A 15,595-nucleotide genomic window follows, 5' to 3' on the forward strand; every position below is an offset into this window, starting at 1 on the left:
TCCAATGGTTACAGTGGGATCGTGCCTGGCAGTGGTGTCCCCGTCAGAGGTTGTGGGGTAACCGGGAGGGCACCTAATTTGCATGGGGTAGGTGGGTGCAAGCGCCACTACAGGCACCTCTCTGGCACCTGCATGCCCCGTGTGGCTGGAAAATCTAGCACCTACCCGCCACCGGAGGGTTTACGAGCACCCACGTACACTCCCCCACCCCCACCCATGACCCCAGGCACGTCTCTCGTACACAGGGTCGATCCAGAAAAAATCACCATCGGGTCCCCACTGTTTTCTGCTGGGATCTGCTGGTCTCTCACTGTAAGTATGACAGGAGTCCATCAGAACCCCTACAGAACCTTAGCGGCACTCTATTAATAAGTGCATTTTGTGATAGTCCCTAAGGAACTGTTAATTAGCCAATATCTCTTTTAGAAATTTCTAAATCTGCCATTGCAAAAACCTCACTTTTGTGATTGTATTATGAGTAGTCAGCAATCATTTGAAGCTGTTCGTCAGCTTTGTGAGTGTTCTCAGTTGGCATGTGGACTCGGGCTTTTTTCTCATGTGTTAAATGGTGACCCTATAGCCATACCCAGAATCCCACAGCCTTTTAGCCACCAAACTGAGGCTGACTGGAACAAAGCAGCTCAGGTATTCATGCAGCCTTGAGCTTATGAGCCACCAGAATCCTTATGCTCTTGAGGAATGCAGTGGCTTTACAACATTCCCTGAGCTCCCTGTTAAAATTTTAGCTGTCTACATTCTTTCAGACTGAAGAAATGACTGATTGTATAGATAAAGGGAATGCAGTGGATGTGGTATATATAGAGTTTTGGATGGCATTTATTCTCTCAAATTAGGCAATACATTGGTTCCCCAAAGAATCCAAAACTAATCTATTCTTGCAAGAGTTAGCTAGGTTCTGTCCTTTTCTCCTAGTTTTCCTGCTGCAGACTTTATTGCAGCAGCAGCAGCTTTCAGGTGGAACTGCTGGTGCAAGGTTCTCATCCCCATTGTCTCAATTGTGACTCTTCCGGGTTTGAACTATTGACATCTTTTTGATCAGTGATGATCCCAGTGTAAGGCTTGAGAATAGCACTGATTGTTCACATCTTTAAAATATTCTACATCACTAACTTTGGGCTTTGAATTCTTGCTAAGCCCTCACTCCCTACTATTGCTCTCCCTATATATCTCCTCTTGGACTTAGGACGAGGGAGTTGTTTCCGGAACTCTGCAGCCATCCTAGTTACAGGCATCATTACTGCCGTATTTGGTGTTGTGGCCAATTGAGTTGCAATCTTACCACTCACAGTGATCACCTTGTGGATGGTAGCAGCCATGCTGTCAACAAGCATGTGTTGCCAAATGCAAAGCACTAAATGTTTTGGTGTTAAACATTAGAGCTGGGATTTCCCACTCAGATTCTGCCTGAATTTGGAGAGATCTGGGTGGACAGAACAGAAAATCATCTAAGGAAACGTTCTGTCGGCTCCTCACTGATTGCCATCACTTCCAAGATAATCTGCCAAAAGCTCATCCATACACACATTCTTGATGCATTTGTTTCAAATTGTCACAATTCACATTTTACGTCATTATCACCATAGCATTGTTGGATGCAAGGAATGGCAGCATCGCTGGAAACTATGCCGTGGTCAATGGAGAAATCAGGTGGGCACAAAGCCCAACATGCACCTTTCCACCAATGCAGAAAAAGCTAAACTTATCAGTTTTGGACTAGATCATTCAGTGCCCTAGTACAAATGTAAAATCACATTTTGTCTTTTTATACTTTTGGATTAGATAAAATAATGACTTAAATTTATGTAATTCCAGCAGATGTCGAAACTAGTGAAGGCAATGATAAAACACCGAGGAATTACACAAACATGGTTTACAAATGGAAGAAAGCTTGTTATGCACCCAGAACAGCAATAGTACACTAAAGCATATGCCACTCATGCAAAAAATGAGGGTGATGGCCATATCTATCTGTGTCACTATAAAAGGTGTTATGGGCAAGAACTGACCAGGAAATAAAACCACAAGTGTGAATGCAATGACCTTTCTGTTAATAAAAGTATGGTTTCTATTTCTAAAACAGCTTTATTGATTAAAAATGCAAATCTACAGATTGTGGTTAATTAATTTAAAATGGACTACCATCTGGGAGCACATTTTGTGACACAAGGTAAGATTTTACTAGTACGATAGTAACATTTACTATCTTGATTTGGCACTTTTTGTTAAACTGTAAGTAAGTTAAGGCGTACCTTAGTGTTAAATGTAACTAGAGTCTTGGTGGTAGAGTCCCATAATAAATAATTAACTTCCATTTTCTATACTGAAACAATCCTATCTTTTAAAGGGTGAATGTAAAGTTTAGGCTGCCCTATTGATTTAACTGTAAATGATAAATTACAAGATAATGTCACTTGGCTGCTGCTGTTTATTCTGGTTATTATTGATAACTAGGATGGAGACATACTTCTTTTCTTCTGCATCAGTAGTAGCAAAATGTATTGGTGAAACCAACATGCTTTGAGAAATGGAGGCCAAATGCTTTTCTGAGACTGAAAAGTAATATATGGCAAAAGCTACCATTCGGGGTTCAATATGTGTTTTTATTTAATATGGGTGATTCTGGTAAGACCAGATTTATTGCCATCCTTGGTTGTCCTGAGAAGGTGGTGCTGGGTTGCCTTCTTGATGCATTCCTTTTACAACTAAGTGGTCTGCTAGGCCACATCCGAGGGGATTCAGAGTCAGGTCTGCCATAGACGCCTTCGCAGGTTCAGTGGCGTCAGTCACTCCCGTGAGTGGATCCCATGCCCCTTGCATGCCAGAGTTGACTCACGCTGCCCAATATCCACTAACAATAGTATGAACTGGGGGATATAACAATCTGCCTCCCTTGACACACAAACTGGATATCATGTCTTACGCATATGTCCTCACGAGTACTTCTGCAAACGTTTTGAAGGCAGACCAACATAATGTGGTGGCCAGATAAAAAATCATTAAGCTGCTTTATTTCGTAGACAGCAAATGATAATCCAGTGCAACAGTTTTGTTTTGTTTTAATAATACAAAATAAAGAACACGGTATGCTTCCCCACATCAATGGGTCACCTTGCTAGAATTAAGCAAAATAATTTTTAACTACTCTACTGCACCCTAATCTTGAGAGTTTGAACAAAATCCTGCCCTAGCAACATTATGTTTAAATACCTAACTACCAATGTATGTTTCTGTTCCTATTTTTTAATCTCTCAATGTTCAGAGCCAGAAGACAATGCCTATGCCAGACAACCTCTGCCAAGCAACTGGCAACAAGGACTTCCCAACTTGCGCAGCTCAATAGTATTTTAATCACCTTTCATCTCAGTTTTTATTTTAGACTTGTGTGAATAAATTTTGCTTCAAAAACGTAACTGGAAAAGATGTCAAAAATCCTAAAATGTGGCAACAACATTGTGCGACTGAGGTCCTGTATAGATCAGACCACATAAGGGTTGGTATATTCCTTACCCTGAAGGATATTAGTGAAGCAGTTGATTCTTTTACAATACTCTAACAGCTTTCATGGTCATTGTTTTCTGGTACTCCTACCAGATTTAGTAAATTCAGTTTCACAACTTGCCTCGTGGGATTTGACCTCGCGCACTCTGGGTTATTAGTCCATTGCAGTAACCACTAATTACTAATGTATATGGGCAAATATTAGACATGACATGAGATCAGAGACATTCACTAGGGTCGATTTATCTTGTGTCTCCTACATTGGGACAACTTCGGCAGGGCAGGACTTCTGTCTGCCCTATGCGTGCGCTCGACCAAACTGATGTCCCTGGGTCAGACTCACCGGAATATTTTTGGCAGACTCCCGACAGGATTCCCACCTATGGGGTAGGGAGGGAAATTGCTTCTGAAGACTTCAGCAGTATAGGAGATCTGAAGTAAGAGTATTGTACTGATGTGTCAGCCTAGATTATGAGGTCAGGCTCTGGAGTAGGGCTTGAACCTACCACCATTTGACTCAGATGCATTTTTGTATTCCGATATGCACAAGGAACATGGGAATAGTGTCATTCCATATGTGCAATTTTAAAAGGTGAAGGGACAGGATCAAGATCTCAAGGGTCCTGAACTTCACTCAGTTCAACTATTCATAAAAGGTTGTAAACGTTACAAAAATTATGATTTTAATCCCAGGCAACAAGACTGCATCATATTAATACTATATTTATATAGATTGTGAACAATAATCGGTACTGATACCCAAATGCATTTTTCTTCTCTAGTACTGCTTACAGGTTGTAGAGCAGTAACACAGGCCATCCCAAGTACAGTCACTATGGTCGCTGAAGAAGAACAAGTCCATTTCTTTGTAAACCACCAAGGCAGGGATCAAGATGAAGTGACATTTCGAATCAAATTCCCAGTTACTACTAAAATAGTAGGGTGGACATTGGAAAAATCATAGAGTATACACCCCCTGTAAAAAGGCACAGTACAAACACAGGGAGCCAGTTTTGTAGTACTGGACAATGTACAGGTCTGTGACACTGGAGAGTGCAAAATAGAATACAAATACTACAGCAGAGATTTGGCGAGCAGTAATTGAAATATTTTCAAGATCTGTGGTATTTGGTAAGTTAATTAATAATCTTAACAAATTCTGTTTAAAGTTACTGTCAGGAAATGTTTACGGTTAGTGAAATGCTATGTGACTGTTGTACAGAAACAAGTCCCCTCCTTTAGTATTAATGCATAAATTCCTTCTCCTCCCCACTGAAGTGCATGGTTTGGTTCTGCAGATCCCAGTTTCAAGCTGTTATTGAAACCAAAGTATTTTATGCTGCCCTCAAAACAGAGGTCAAAGTGGTTCAGTGTCTTTAGATTTTGTGACTGAATATAAAAATTCAAGACCCAGAAGGGGCATGGGAGGGCGGAACTGGGGTGTACCCTGGATGGGGGTGGGCTATTGGGGCAGGACCCTGTTCTGCCAACTCTCTGTCCCCCCTCTCCCCACATTTCAAAATTCCAACGGGATGACAGGGTATTGTGCTCATTCCCTTCCATCCAGTCATGACTGAAAGGTGCAGGCCTGGCAAGGTGATGCGGTCACCAGAAATCCTACTCGGCCCACCTTTCTTGAAACCCACGGAAAGTATGCCTGCTTGATGTGGGCGTGCTTGATAAGTGATTGCAGAACTGGGAGCCTGATGCTGGTTTCCTATTGGCAAGAATGAAATGGCAGCAATTTAAAAAAAAGACAGTTCTAATCTTTGATCAGAACGGCCAGCTTATGATTAAAGTACCGCTCCCAAATTCCTGCCCTCACCAAACCCCCCACCCTTCCACTGGCTGGACACCGTAGAGTGTGGGGTCCCTAGCACCTTTATGTAAATGACCATATCCATGTGGTTGGGATGGAGTCAACACTGGAGAAGATGGTTGGCCAGAGGTTCAGCCTTGCTGCACCTCCAGTGATGGAGTGGAGCTGGAGAAATCTCGGGGGGCCACAGTGTTTATGGAAACCAGTTTAATGGGCACTGTATTTGTGTAAACGTGTTTGCCAAATCTTCACAAATATAACATGGTGGCATAATTTGTGTCAAAACACAACAAAGCAATGCCCTCCACATGCAAAAGTTTGACAAAAATGCTGTTTCATGAACGTTGCATCTTTTAAAAGTATTGCCTGTAAATTAAGGAGATGTTCAGGCATTCTAAGCTACTGGCAAGTCATAGAATCATATAATCATAGAATGGTTACAGCACAGGAGGAGGTCATTTGGCCCGTCGAGCCCATGCTGGCTCTCTGCAAGAGTACTTCAGGTAGTCCCACTCGACCTCCCTTTCCCCGTAGCCCTGCAAATTTTTTTCCTTCAGGTACTTATCCAATTCTATTTTGAAAGCCATGATTGAATCTGCCTCCACCACCATCTCAGGCAGTGCATTCCAGATCCTAACCACTCGCTGCGTAAAAAAGTTTTTCCCCATGTCGCCTTTGGTTCTTCTGCTAATCACCTTAAATCTGTGACCTCTGGTTCTCGACCCTTCTGCCAATGGGAACAGTTTCTCTCTATCTACTCTGTCCAGACCCCTCATGATTTTGAACACCTCTATCAAAACTCCTCTCAACCTTCTCTGCTGTAAGGAGAACAACCCCAGCTTCTCCAGTCTATCCACGTAACTGACGTCCCTCATCCCTGGAATCATTCTTGTAAATCTTTTCTGCACCCTCTCTAAGACTGTCACATCCTTCCTAAAGTGCGGTGCCTAGAACTGGACACAATACTCCAGCTGAGGTCGGACCAGTGTTTTATAAAGGTTCATCATAACTTCCTTGCTATTGTAACCTATGCCTCTATTTATGAAGCCCAGGATCCCGTCTGCTTTATAACCATTTTCTCAATCTGCCCTGCCACCTTCAACGATTTGTGTACATATTGATATACCTATCAATTCGCCCAATGAAAAGCGACGAGTTAAGAAAGTAACTATAGGTTTTTATTGACTAAATAACAGAGCCCACCCTCGTGGGTGATCGGATCCAAGAAGGAGGAATACCAGCCAGTCGACCACCTTTATACCTGGGCAGGTAGGTGGAGCCATGGGCGGAGTCGGCAGTGGTCAGCCCAGGTATAGCAGCGTGACAAGAGGCGACCTCGTACAGTGATACAACAATGTGAACAGTGATAACTACAGGGAAACGATCTAACAGTGATAACTATAGTGTAACGATAGTGAACGGTAAAAGTGGTTTACCACACATATATCCCCAGGTCACTCTGTTCATGCACCCACTTTAGAATTGTACCCTTCAGTTTATATTGTCTCTCCTTGTTCTTCCTACAAAAATGTATCACTTCACACTTTTCTGTGTTAAATTTCATCTGCCCCATGTCTGCCCATTCCAGTAGCCTGTCTATATCCTCTTGAAGTCTAGCACTATCCTCCTCACTGTTCACTATACTTCCAAGTTTTGTGTCATCCGCAAATTTTGAAATTGTGCCCTGAACACCCAAGTCCAAGTCATTAAAATATATCAAGAAAAGCAGTGGTCCTAATACCGACCCCTGGGGAACACCTCTGTATACCTTCCTCCAGTCCGAAAAACAACCGTTCATCACTACTCTCTGATCCCTGTCACTTAGCCAATTTTTCCATGCTGCCACTGTCCATTTTATTCCATGGGCTTCAACTTTGCTGGCAAGCCTATTATGTGGCACTTTATCAAATGCTTTTTGGAAATCCATGTACACCTCTTCAAAAAACTCAATCAAGTTAGTTAAACATGATTTGCCTTTAACAAATCCGTACTGGCTTTCCTTAATTGATCCACACTTGTCCAAGTGACTGTTAATTTTGTCCCGGATTACCATTTCTAAAAGCTTCCCCACTATTGAAGTTAAACTGACTGGCCTGTAGTTGCTGGGTTTATCCTTACACCTTTTTTTGAACAATGGTGTAACATTTGCAAATCTACAGTCCTCCGGTACCATCTCCCCCCCCACCGTATCTAAGAAGGATTGGAAGATTATGGCCAGTACCTCCGCAATTTCCACCTTTATTTCCCTCAGCCACCTAGGATGCATCCCATCTAGTCCTGGTGATTTATCTACTTTAAGTACAGCCAGCCTTTCTAGTACCTCCTCTTTATCAATTTTCATCACATCCAGTATCTCAACTACCTCCTCTATCACTATAAGTTTTGCAGCATCTTCTTCCTTGGCAAAGACAGATGCAAAGTACTCATTTAGTAACTTAGCCATGCCCTCTGCCTCTATGCGTAGGTCTCCAATTTGGTCCATAATCGGCTCCACCCCTCCTCTTATTATCTGTTTACTATTTGTATGCCTATAGAAGACTTTTGGATTCCCTTTTATGTTAGCTGCCAGTCTATTTTCATACTCTCTCTTTGCCCATCTTATTTCCTTTTTCATTTCCCCTCTGAACTTTTTGTATTCAGCCTGGTTCTCACTTGTATTCTCAACCTGATATCTGTCATACACCCCCTTTTTCTGCTTCATCTTACTCCCTATCTCTTTCGTCATCCAGGGAGCTCTGACTTTGGTTGGCCTACCTTCCCCCTCGTGGGAATGTACCTCGACTGTACCCGAACCATCTCCTCTTTAAAGGCAGCCCATTGTTCAATTACAGTTTTGCCTGCCAATCTTTGATTCCAATTTCCCTGGGCCAGATCCATTCTCAACCCACTGAAATTGGCCTTCCTCCAATTAAGTATTTTTACTCTAGATTGCTCACTGTCCTTTTCCATAGCTAATCAAAACCTTATGATACTGTGATCACTGTTCCCTAAATGTTCCCCTACTGACACTTGCTCCACTTGACCCACCTCATTCCCCAGAACAAGATCCAGCAATGCCTCCTCCCTCGTTGGGCCGGAAATGTATTGATCAAGAAAGATGTCCTAAACACACTTCAGAAATTCTTCCCTCTCTCTGCCCTTTACACTATTACTATCCCAGTCTATATTAGCTTAGTTGAAGTCCCCCATTATCATTACACTATAGTTCTTGCACCTCTCTGTAATTTCCCTGCAAATTTGCTTCTCTATACCTTTCCCACTAGTTGGTGGCCTATAGAATACACCTAGTAGTGTCATGGTACCTCTATTGTTTCTTAGGTCTAACCAAATAGATTCTGTCCTTGACCCCTCCAGGACATCCTCTCTCTCCAGCACTGTAATATTCTCCTTAATCAATACTACCACCACACCTCCTTTCTTTCTTTCCCTATCTTTCCTGAACACCTTGGGCAGGATTTTCATTGGCCATGGAGTCGGGATTGGAGGCGTGCGGGGGGTTAAAATCCCGAAATCAGGGGTCCCGACCCCATCCTGCACCTAAACCCACCTCCATGTCAGTTTCAAAGGAGGGGTGGGTACCCGCCCCACACTGGGACCCGCCTACCCGAGGCGGGAAGGGATTAGTGCCAATTAACTGCCTATTAACAGGTAGTTAACAAGCAGTTTTTAGCCTAATCCCTATTTTTAAGGTTGACGGGATTCCCGACGGCTCCAAACCACGCCAAGTTTGTGAGGCAGGCCGTCGGGTTGAAGGACTTGGAGGGGTCAAGATGTCGGTGTTCAGGTGAGTGATGTGTGCATGAGTGCAAAGGTAAGTGTGTTTGGTGTGTCTAAAGTGATTAAAGAATTTTAAATGACCTTTTCTTACCTTTTCAGCCTTCCTTCCTTTAGGTCCCGGAAGCCCCTCATCTCACCGGCACAGAAAGCAGAATGGCTGCGAACTGTCAAAAGTGACAGCCTTCAGCTTTCTGTGCAGGAGAGATTTCTAACTGAGTCTGTGGAGAAGGACTCAGGTTAGAAGTAAGACTGTCAGTGTTTGACAGCTTCAAACAGCTTTCAAACACTGATATTTCATCTGTCAAAACCTCTTGACAGATGAAATTTCAGTCTGTGACGTCACCTGTTGCCGGGTGGCCCTTAATTGGCTTGTTGAGCCTGCTGGGCGGGCTCAACAAGGTCAATCAAGTTAAAATCGCGTGGATTGGCCGCATCTCGATGGAGACGGGACTACAACCCTGAAAGTTGTAGTCCTGCCTCCAACCCGACTCCTGAATGAAAATCCTGCCCCTTATATCCAGGAATATTTAATACCCAATCCTGCCTTTTTTTGAGCCAGGTCTCAGTTATCGCCACGACATCATATTCCCATGTGGCTATTTGCGCATAATCAGAAGTCAGAATCCATCTCCTCCAAATATTTACAGGATGAAATTTCTCTTTTAACATACACATGGTAGAACGCCTGTTTTTCTCCTTATTTAAGAGCCCATCAATCAGATTCTCAGAAATTGCATACTTCAACTTTAAATGTTCCTGCAAGACTGTTAATGGGTGATTAATTATGGAAAAAACAGACGTACTCCCCTTTTCCATTGAAAGAGGAATGTCATCCCCTGCAGACACCACTTTGATTAATTAGCCGTTCATCACAGCATCAATGGAGGGAATGCATCATTTGCTGAAGATCCCTACTTTAAAATAAATAGGTTCCACGTTCATTATATTCTGTCTTTTTCAGAATCAGTTTCCCAGCCCATGGTGATAATTATTGGTAACTGTTCAACTCCAAACATCACTCTCAACTGCTCTGTTTCCAAGGGAACTGATGTCACATTTTACTGGCAGAAGCATTGCTTACCTGGAGCCAGCAACAAGATACATAAGAGACAGTACTGTTGGTAAACCAGGTTAGTGAAGGCGAACAACATGCATAACAGAGAAAACAGTTAGTAACACAACCATTGATCCGTACTGTGTAATGGGAATTATCCTAAAGGTGAGAGTTTGTGAAGTTGTTTTCAATAGAATTCAAACTGTATGATGAGACTAATTTCATTATATAAATTAAATGCTGAAAGTTTTTCCCATTTCTCTGCACAATCCCATTCTGGCCATTTTTCTACACTAAAGGTGCTGTATAAATGCAAATTGTTGTTGGTGCCTTTTGTATGTTAAAGTGGCTACCCTGTCCAGTATCAATGCAATGTCCTCCTGCACCAGCTAATAGCAGTGTTGAGATATTACAGTAATTATTATGTGTAGTAATATATTTAATTCTATTTTTAATAAAGTGCATCCTGGATTAAAATGGAATGTAGGTCTAATGATGAGGAGTAATTTGTTCCATTTAAAATGAAACACAAATACCTCTTCAACACATACCAAAAAATATAAAATTAATACACAAGTGCACAGAATTAAATTTGCAGCTTTTAATTGAAATCACAGAATGTATACTTTTATTGCAGCAGCTGATTGCAGTGTTTCCTGTGGTTTAAGTCTCTGACCCCGTTGGATACAGTCGTTGACAGACCTAATAATGATAATAATTCCATATATAGGCAAGCTATTTTTTTAAAGAGTTACCAGGTGTGCAAAGGGTCTCTGAAAGTGTCACAGACCACTTCCTTTCTCTGTTAGCACGACAAGCCTACTTTTAAAAAACAAACATTTTTGTTCTTGGAATATAGGCAACACCGGCAAGACCACGTCACTGCCCATCCCTTGTGGTTTTGAGAAGGTTGTGGTGGGCCTTCTGCTTGACACGGCAGTCTTTATGTATGGTCCTATATAAGACGCACAGACGCGCTGATGAACTTTCTTTTTTCGCCTACCTTCCTATGTTCTTATTAACTATTAGTTGACTATATTTGTGCTTTGATAACACTTTACAAAAAGAACAAAGGATCAGCAACGATACTATTCCCTCTCCATCATTCTCAACATCCACTCCTCTGTATCCCAAGTACGGCCAGAAAAGCAGACAAAGGTGCCTTTATCACCTCTGTATTTCCACTCCTTTCTGTTTCCAGCCCCGCAACAGAAACAACAGCCAATTTTACAAAGCAAAAATAACAAACAGAAAACATGCTTGGCCCATGGTGGATATCAGAATTCATAACATACTTGTGGCTTAAGCATTCCTGTTAATCAGTTACTAAATTTGTTGGATAAAAAGAAAACATATCCAACAAAATCCCAGCATGTATTCTCGATATGAAACCAATAATGTTGGATCCTAGGAGGATGAAAAAAGCCACATTGGCTATATAGAGAGGAACTGGAGGTGAGGAGTCAGTACTTTACGGGGAGGCGGGGAGGGAGCAGGGGCATATGTCAGAGGCCGGGAATGTGGAGATCCTACCTAAATTAACGGCAGGACCTCGTTCGTAATGGCCCAGGAATTCAGGTCGGGGGCTTCCCGCGAGTGCAAGCCGCCAACCTGCACTTACCTTGCGCACCGGCCGTTGAGCTGTGGGCCCCCGTGGAATTCTGATCCGGGGCCTGGTCCAGCTGCCGGCGCGCAGTTCTTGCGTATCCCAGGGGCGCAGTTAGTTATATGCATCCCCTGGGATCACATGGGCCATGGAGAGCCAATCGGAGCAGGGAATGCTCCATTCATAAGATTGACAGGAAGAGCTGTCAAAACTTATAAATACTATGGCCCCAAAATAGCACTAAATCTTCAAATAATTTTTTTTTTAAATCACATTTTTTAAATAAACTATAAATTACATGAAATAACTATTTTAAACAATAATTTAAATTTTTGAAAAAATATTTTAATTTTCTAACGAGGCTAAAAATAAACTTACCTTGCTTTAAAGTATTTTAAAATAATAAACCTGTGGAAAGAATGTTTTAATTTTAATTAATTCACCACTTACCTTGTAAAAAGCAGGCCTTACGCTTGCTTTTTACATGTCTAACTTCTGCAGACTTACCCTCCCGGGAAAACCTGTAAAAAAAAACTAAGTTTGATGCACACGCGCAGCCTCTCCTGTGCACGCATTCGACCTCTGAACCCCTTTGTTCAGGGGAATAGAAGTGCCGGTTTCCCGCGCATGCGCAGTACATGCAGGAAACCGGCACTTCCATTGGGCCTACGGGTGAGTATCCCGTGCGTACTCACCCGTGAAGACCCGAATTTCTGGGCCATTATTTTATTCCATTTACCGCCCCGCAACCGGCTAGATTGAGAGGATGGCCAGCTGCGGGGCGGGAAAACCAGCAGTAGAAGGCCACCGCCAGAGACCATTGGGGATGATCCCCAGCAATTGGAAACAATCGAAGCATGGTGGGGGGAATCGGAGTATGGCAGCAAGGAGGGAGGGGGGGAAAGATCGGGGCATAGTGAAGGGGTCTGAAGATCGCGGGGGTTCGTTAGGTCACAGGGGGGCTCAGCAGATTGCGGCAGCAGGTTTGCTTGAGAAGCCAGGGAAAGCACTCCTGCTCCTCCTGGCCCACAACAGTGCTCTAAAAGGCACTTAACCTGTTGGATCTGGCAGTTCTCATTTCCCTTTAGCTGCTGCATTTCCCGAGCCCTGGAAAACCCAGCCCGCAGCTGTTAAATTCAACTGGCTCCCAAAATCTGAGGAACGGAGCCGCATTTAAATATTAAACTCACTGACCCACCTCTCCAGGGCGGGTTACTCAGACACCCTCAAACCCATTGCGATTAAACCGGAAGTAGACACATTCGCGGCGGGTTGGGATCGGGTTTGACATATTTACCCTCTCCCGCCCATCATAGGGTGGTTAAAATTAACCCACTGGTGTCTGGAGTGAACATTGTTATAGATAGTACATTTTATCTCCAGCTACTGTTTTCCCCACTTCACTTGTTATTGGGAGCAATATTGCTGGCATCTTCGACGATTGAACCTTTATGCAAAAAACAATTGAAGAGCTTCACAATATGGTTCTCGTCTCAATCTCATCACTTCCATCCTTAACCCCCCACACACTTTAATAGGTTACGGTGGAACTTCTATTATAAGCGCTCCAATTGTCTGGCTTCCTGATTATCCACCAGAACTTTCACAGAGCAAAACCTTGCAAGAGACATTACCTCATTACACAGCCCACTGAGACTGGTCTCCTATCTGCCATAAATCAACCCCATAACCCAAGAAAGATTACATTCAGTTTAAGCCATTTATACTGTACCTGCCTTGGGGGACTCTCAATTATCTACCCATTCCCCCATCCCCACATTATTATAGTGATATTGGAGGTTCCATTGTATTTGCTGAAAATTTACCCCAAGATCTTAGAAATTTCCTAATGTCTGTTAATTATTTTTTCCCACTAATTTCATGTGTTAATTTGTCTTTCCATTGGTTTATTCCCCATTTCCTTCTGTAAGTGAATTCTGTTCTCCCTTATACTTACATAGACCCTTCCCCCATTTAACCAATTAGCATGTCGGATTTGATTCTGTATATCTCACTCTGTATGGTATGAAGTCCATTTGCACCTTGTCCAATGTATTCTTAAAAATATTCAATTGCTGTTTAATCCTTGCACCCTTAAGGACTAACCTCCAACATTTTATACATTGCAGTAGAATGTCAATTATCAGCACTTCAATTATTTGGCTTCCTGAATATCCACTAGAATGTTCACTGCAGTTTTACTTCCTAATTTATCTTGCTCAATTCTTTTTCATTCTCTTCACTTACTACTTCCTGATATCTAGACACATTGGCCTAGAAATTGTAGTCAGCTAAGTACCTCCGGAATACGCCTCCAACCCGCAAAACAATTCCGAAAGTACCTCCTCTTGTCCAGGCTGCAAAGAGTTGCAGTCTCAGGCCTCAAGTCTAATGGCAGCGTAAAGGCCCACCGATCCCAGGGACGCAGGTGGTTCGGAAGCCTACCCAGGATCACGTGGGCCCGGTCATCCAAAGGTAAAGGAAGATTTCATTGCAATCATTTACAAAGGGAATCCCCTAATGATCTGTAATGGAATCCCCAAATAATTATACAAGGTACAGAATTCTAATAGTTATAAATGTACTGAATTGCAATTTTATTCATAAGTTCCTTCATTGCACCAACCTCAATAAAAATGTAATTTTTTGATAAATAATTTTAAACATCTTAATCCGGGCCAATATTTACACAAACTCATTTAAAGTGCATGTACATCATTTTGGATTTTTAAATGTTTTATTTAAGCCTTATATATACACACCCTTACACTGAAGAAGGCAGACCCTATGCCTGCTTTTACCAGCTGTAAGAGTTGCATGGGCAATTGCTGGGCATTTGTTGGCCAAATAGCCCAACTCTGCGCCCAACCAGGCGATTCAGAGCCGTTCAAATGGATTTCACTGAGAGTACACCATCATGGAGACTGCAATTTCAGGGCCATTAATTTAATCGCATCTTGTACTGATGTATTCCCTAGCCCTGATATTTCTGTCATCTAGGGTTCATTTCCCGTGTTTAATTTATTTACTTGGTAATTTTCTTCCCTCTAGTCTTCTCCTGAGGATGTTGACCCCTTGTGGGGTATGGTTCTACATGTGCCAGGCACCCTCCAGTACCTCACCCAGGTGCCCATGTGTGGGTGCAGACACTAAGGGGGGTATTTTAACATGAATAAACAGGTGGATTGGGGGTGGTGGGAAGTTAAAGTATTGAAAATCTAAATCCCGACCACAAGCCGCTTCCAACCCGCCCATTTTCGGCTTTTACTCAGGTGGGACTGAGGAACAGGCAGCCAACCCGCTGCCAGGAGGAGGGTTGGCATTTTAAATATGATAATGAGGCCCATGAAGCCCCTGCTTTAACCTGCTGCGCAGGTTTAACAACAGCCAGCCAGGGACCCTGGGCCTTGGGATTCCTGGTAGCTACAGCAAGGCGATCACAGCTCGGGGAGCAATCCTTGTGGGCCAGGAGGAGCAGGAGTGCTTCCTCCTGCCCCCCAAGCTCACTCACCATCAGCCTACCCCAGACAAACACCACTCACCTCCCACACACTCCCCCGGGGATCATCAACCTGGCAGTAGTCACGATTCCTTCATTCTGCAGCAGTCCTCTGTGCTACCTGTATTTTACCCACCATAGCAAGTCAAAAGCTGGCTACTGGGTGACAAGGGTTATCCACTCATGACATGGCTCATGACTTTGGTCCAGAACCCAAACACACGTGCACAGCAGGCCTACAATGAGAGCCATGCTGGCACAAGGAATATTATAGAGCACACCATCAGCGTCCTCAGGTAACGCTGTGTGGACCGCTCTGGA

The 15,595-nt window shown here is 43.1% G+C and overlaps 1 pseudogene; it reads left to right on the plus strand.

Moving 5' to 3' along the window:
- Positions 1-1,886: 1,886 nt before the first annotated feature.
- Positions 1,887-12,952, plus strand: LOC147115938 (uncharacterized; annotated as a pseudogene).
- The last annotated feature ends 2,643 nt before the right edge of the window (positions 12,953-15,595 follow it).

Source organism: Somniosus microcephalus, chromosome 6, assembly GCF_052327205.1.
Source record: "Somniosus microcephalus isolate GS21.2 chromosome 6, FLI_Smic_1.0, whole genome shotgun sequence".
In the NCBI taxonomy this organism is placed as follows: Eukaryota; Metazoa; Chordata; class Chondrichthyes; order Squaliformes; family Somniosidae; genus Somniosus; species Somniosus microcephalus.